Here is a 6,193-nt window from a genome sequence, read left to right as displayed (position 1 = left end):
CTTGACTGGATACTACCCAACAGCTTTCCAAGTTCCAGTTGTCCCACTTTTTCACCAACACTTAGTAGTGTCAGTCTTTTTCATTTTATTCTGGCATGTATGTGGTGGTATCTCGTGGCTTTGATTTTCATTTTACTGCTGTTTAATGAGATTGAGCGCTTTTCACATGCTAATGGGCCTTTGATTGTCCTCTTGTACATATGTTTGAGTTTTGCCCATTTTCCTATTGGGTGGAAATAACTTTTTGTATTGACTTGGTTTTTAAAATATGTCTGTTCTGGGTATGAGTCCTATTTGAATGTATTGTATTGTGAGAATGTTTGGTGAAAAGCAACTCTTAATTTTATATAATTTACCAATGTTCTCCTTTATAGTCGGCATATTTTATGAAATCTTTGTCTACTCCAAGATCATGAAGATATTCTATGTTTTATTTTAAAATCTTTTAAAATCTTTTGTTTTACCTTTCACTTTTAAATCTGAAATCTCCCTGAATTGAGTTTTGTTAGTTGCGTGAAATAGAGTTTAAGGTAGATAGAGTTTCCGGCTGTCCCAGCACCATTTATTGAGAAAAGCCATCCTTCCCTCACAACATCAGTTTTCCACCTTTGTCACATAGAAGGTGATCACATGTGTGTGTGTTTGTTTCTGGCCTCTATTCTGTTCCACTGATGAGTTTATTTTTCCTTGCATCAGTACCACACCATCTTAATTATATCGTTATCATGGACCTTAATGTCAAAAACAGAATACATATCTCTTTGTGTCTCTTTCTTCTCTCAGATCTTAGACCCAGAACTCTGACATGCCTTCAGATATCTAAAAATATATTTTGTTGCGATTTCCTAGGTCTTTGTGGGAAAGTTGTTTTGAATTTCCTAGTCCAGCAGAACAAGTAGAATTCTTCCCACATGTTTTATGTGAAGTAACTAATCCCTTATTTTTTCATCTGTATTTTGTTGGCTTCTTGTTCTTGTAGCTTTTTTTTTTTTTTTTTTTTTTTTTTTTTTTTGGCCACCCTGCAGCTTATGGAGTTCCCGGGCCAAGGATCAAACCTGTGTCCCAGCGCTCCAGAGATGCTGCCCATCCTGTTGCGCCACAGTGGGAACTCTTCCTGGCTTTGTTTTTCACATGTTACCAAATATATCCTAATACATACAGGTGCCTGTGGAGAAAGTGTTCCCAGTGTAATAAGTTTGGGAAACACTGTACATGAAAGTTTACATTAAAGAAAGTTTGTTTAACCTGTGTAAGAAAATTATTTGAAGGAAGAATTGCTTTTTAAAAATCACCCATTAAATCTCATGGAATTAGTATTATCTTCTGCAGACTGTTTTCAAGCATGAAAGTCAGCTCTTCCTGGGGGTGTTGCTCTGCCTTTCAGAGGCCAGACTCCATCTTCATGCTCCTGGAGCTGTGTCATTGTGTGCACGTGTGTTCGGTCTGCTTGTGTACCTGTGTGTCCTCATTAGACTGTGTGCTCCTTGTGGGACTCGGGGGCACACCTTATTTCGTGTGACTCCAGTGCCTGGCATCTTAACTTGACAGTGTCTTGACAGAGGGTTCCGATTAGCTGTGGATCCAAGAGCTCTTAGGCTGATGAAGTCCGAGGAAATGTTTTTGCTCAATCCTGAAGAGATGGTTTTGACGTGGATCGAGGGCGAATCTTCCCTGGTCTGTGACCTCCGCACATTGCACGTGGCGTGGCTTGTGAAAAGGACATTTGGTCTGCTTGGCATCCCTTCCTGCTCTCAGATTTCTGTAAGGTGGGCTCATCTCCACTCCAGCCCCAGCTTTCTTCTCAGACTTGTCACCATGTGGCATTAATGGGCCCCCCTACCGTGAGAGCTTCTGGAGGTAAGGAACTTATTTTTCTGCTGTGCCCAGAATAGCGGCTTACACCTTTGCTGTTTGCCCCAGGGGCTAGTCATGCCCCTACCTGACCTGTGCTGAGGTTACTGTGCAGACCTAAACAAGATGATTGGGGTCAGAAAGTGTTGGGTTGGGGGTGGGAGGAGGAGGACTCGCTTTTCTGTGTCAGACTTTTTAGCAATTCTGTGGCCTTCTAAGCTGTATAAATCCATTCATGTCTCTTTCTAATTTAAAAAGACATCTGAGATGTTTAAATAGAGAAGCCTCACTGCACATGTTTTTTTCAGGACTTCTGGAAGTGTTTGGCTACCACAGGAGAGAGAAGTATTTTATCTAGTCAGATGGAAAGTAAGCATTAGTTATACATGGCTCTCTCCTGCCCAAGTTCTTGTTGGCTTTCACGGGTGACTCTGGTTAGCATGCAGCTCCCTGGGGCTTGAAGGCAGGAGATACCCAAGGTGCTTAAACTGTCACACGTGTCTGAGAGGAGAAGACATTCACAGGAGTTACTCATAGGAGTTACTCAGGTACAGTCCAGTTAACTAGCAGAGACAATGCATTGTACAGCTGTTTCCTTGGAGCACCATAAATGTGTTGTAATAAAGTGCAAGGGAGAAAATAGTGTCAGTTTCAGACAGGAGATTCTCAGCGTTTTTTTCTGGCAGCCCTGCGGCATATGGAGTTCCTGGGCCAGGGATCAGAACTGAGCCGAAGTCTCCACCCAGGCCTCAGCCTCGGCAATGCAGGATCCCTAACCCACCATGCAGGGCCAGGGATCAAACTTGGGCCCCAGTGCTCCCAAGATGTCCCTGATCCTGTTGCACCACAGTGGGAGCTCTGATTCTTAGTCTTCTTGCAATGATTTTTTTCATGGGGTCTCACAGGGACAGAAACTGTATTTACCTATACAGGAAAGGGGTTTTCTGTCAGCACACCAGGCAGTGGCCAGAGGGGAGGGCCTATCCTTTTCTTGTCTGGAGCACACAGCCTTCAGGCCAAGCTGCAGGTGGGGCTGGTGTGCTCAGGGCTCAGTCTCTGCCCAGATGAGCGGTGGGGAAAGTGGATCTAAGTCACACGAGCTCAGGACTCGTGACTTACTTCAGGTTCACCAAGGAGCCCTGGAGCCAGACAGGAGCAGCAAGGGGGGTAGAGTGTTCCTTAGCAACAGTGACCAAGAGCACTGCATCCTTAGGAGTCCTGGTGGCAAAAAAACAACTCACGCTTGACATATGAGTTGCATGCTTTATCTTATTCGCTTCATCTTATTCTCAGGGAAAAGAAAACTGTCCACACAAGCTGGTGGAATAGCCACCTTGTATTCACCAGTCTTGGGTTTTTTCTTTTTTGTTTTCCTTTTTTTTTTTTTTTTTTGCTTTTTAGGGGCGCACCTGCGGCGTATGGGGGTTCTCAGGCTAGGGGTCAAATTGGATCTATAGCTGCTGGACTGCACCCCAGCCACAGCAACGCAAGATCCAAGCTGCATCTGCGATCTACACCACAGCTCACAGCAACACCGTATCCCCAATCCCCTGAGCAAGGCCAAGGATCAAACCCACATCCTCATGGATCCTGGTCAGGTTCATTAACCGCTGAGACATGAAAGGAACTTCCTCGCCAGTTTTCTTGAATGGGTGTTAGTAGGTAATGCTGTTACCTTCATCCTTCAAGCCCCCCGGATTCCCACACAATAAGCCCAGATGGACAACCACTTGGTGCCGTCCCCACCCTATGGCAGAGCAGTTGCCTCCTTTCCTTTATCACCAAGAGCTGAGCTGTGTGAATAAAGTGCGAATTAGGAAGACCAGGGTGGAATTTGGCCACCCATCACCACACCAGCATCCACCTCTCAGCCACGCAGTCCCGCTCTCCTGCACATGCTGCAGAAACCGCATTAGCCACAGCAGCAGCGCCTCTGGCTGGTCTCCCTGGCTTTGGGGCTTCCCCTCCTCTCACTGCTCCTCATTTTCCTACCTGCTCCCCACCCTCTGCACACAGTGTCTGCCGGGGTGCCTTAAGGTGCTGGCCCCTGACCTCTGCTCCCCTGCGTCCTCCCCCGAGGCAGGTCGATTCCTGCAAAAACTGCACTTTCCACCCTTCACCTGCACTCAGTCTCAGACCTCCATGCCCTGCGGCTCTGGACACCCCACATGGCAGCTCACAGTCCCCAGGCTGAACGTGTACAGAGCAAGCTCTTTCCTGCTCAGGCCCCTCCAGGGTGAGTGGAGCCAGGCAAGAGCCCAGTGCCTCCCAACACTGTCTGGATAGGGCTGGGACTGCATCCCCTCATTGGGGGACCAGTCTTGGTGGACGGGAGGTTCCTGAGGGGTTAGATTTCCTCACCCCTCAGTGTCCAGTAGCCAGGGCTTAACTCCAGGTCTGGGTGGGAGCAGGTTGAGGCCAGACTTGCCTGAGGCCATACCTACTGGCCCTGCTCTGCTGCTGAGCACAGCTTGCTCCTGAGCCTGCTCCCTCCCATGGCTGTGAGGATCCTCAGGGTAGGTCTGCTGCTAGGCAGCCTCCGGGTCTCAGATTCCATTTCCCTCTCACCCACCCCTGCCTGCCTCTCATTCCTCTGTCCTCACCTTAGTCCAGCTGCACTTGTTTCTACCAGGCCCAGGGAGGCTTGACCCTCATGTGGCCCTCAGCCCTCAGCGCTTTCTGGCAACCATGTTTAAAAAGCCACAAGAATCAGAGGGATGTAACTTTGGTAATACACTTAACCCAGTGTATCCAAACTGGTATCATTTTACATGTGATCACTGTAAACATCATGTAACAATTAATGAATCAGTTCACATCCTTTGATTTACACTCAGTTAACTCTCACATCACATTGCAATTCAAATGCTAAATTTTCAAAGAAAATACTTGATCTCTAGATTTTATAAAATCTGGTTGGAAAGTTTCACATACCCAAACATACACTCATCTTCCAATAGCTGAATCGAGTATCAATTTTAAATTATTTTTTTGGCCACACCTGTGGCATGTGGACGTTCCCAGGCCAGGGATCAAACTCTTGCCATAGCTGCAACTTGAGCAGCCGCAGTGACAATGCCAGGCCTTAACCTGCTGCACCACAAGAGAACTCCTCAATTTTAAATTTCTAAATTAAAATGAAGAATTCCAGTGCCGCATGGTCACGTGTGGCTCTAGTAGAGGCCTGGACTATCCAAGGCCCCCAGCTCGGTGCCCACTGTCTCTACTCTGCAGTCCCTGTGCCCTTTAACTGTACACACAACACAGGGCACCAGTGATACTGACCCTACGTTTATTAAAATTTTGATATTTTTCTCACCATGTACTTTTTTGCACTAATTTTGTTTTTTGAGATACTGCATTGTGCTGTTATCTCAACGATTGAGGTTTGGGGTGCGCTCTTAAATTCTGTACCTGGGTGGGTGCCACCCCAAGGCCTCTATAACAAAGGGGTCCCCAGCAGTCTCCTGTGCCTTTCAGGGTCAAGTGCATGGTGGGCAGAGCACGGCCCCCTCCTCTCTCTCTTGAAGATGCTCACCCGCCTTCCACCTCCGTTCCTGCTGCTCCCTCTCCTGGTCCCCTGGCCTGTTTTCTCAGACCTCTCTAGGGGCAGTTTTGGGTCCACAGCCTGCAGATTGCTCAGGATAACACCAACTGAAGCCTTCACCTCCTTAGGCTGCGCCTGCCAGTCCAAAAGGCTGCCCCCTAGTCACTGTGTCTGAGTGGCTCCAGCTCTGCCAGGTGCTCCTGACACACGGCCTTCTGGGATACAGGCTCATCACCTGAGCTTGACCTATAGGGCACAAAGGGGGCTACTTCACCCTATGGCCCCCACTGTCGAGCACTGAGCCCTGGGCAGGGGCCACCCATTTGTGGAGAAAGGGCAAAAGTTAAGATAGTTTAAGTCAAAGATGTCTGTATTTTTAGAGCTCACCCATGAGACAAATACTCTGAAATTATTCCCAAAACGAAGAGGTTTTAATATGAGGAAATATTTCTACATATTTATCCTTTTTTCTTCTTTCCTCTGGAAACGGCCTCCACTTGATCGCTATTTTCTGAAAATAGAAATTCATGTCAAGATGCTACATTGTTTAACTGTTTATCCCAAGATCACTTTACTCCACAGAAGGCTCATGTGTTTAATTTAAATGGAAAGGGCATGCCCTTTTAACTCCCATCCACATGAACTGCCACTTCTTAGAAACACAAAATATTCCACTTAAAAACAGATTGTTTAGAATACCAAACTGAAAACAATTTGAAGGAGAAAAGGAAGGTCTCAATTCATCCCCTGTGATTTTATTAGAACTTTGGATTTTTTGGAGTTCCCTGGTGGCTC

The sequence above is a fragment of the Sus scrofa genome, chromosome 6, assembly GCF_000003025.6.
Source record: "Sus scrofa isolate TJ Tabasco breed Duroc chromosome 6, Sscrofa11.1, whole genome shotgun sequence".
Taxonomy (NCBI): Eukaryota; Metazoa; Chordata; class Mammalia; order Artiodactyla; family Suidae; genus Sus; species Sus scrofa.
Note: the sequence above shows the minus strand (reverse complement) of the source record.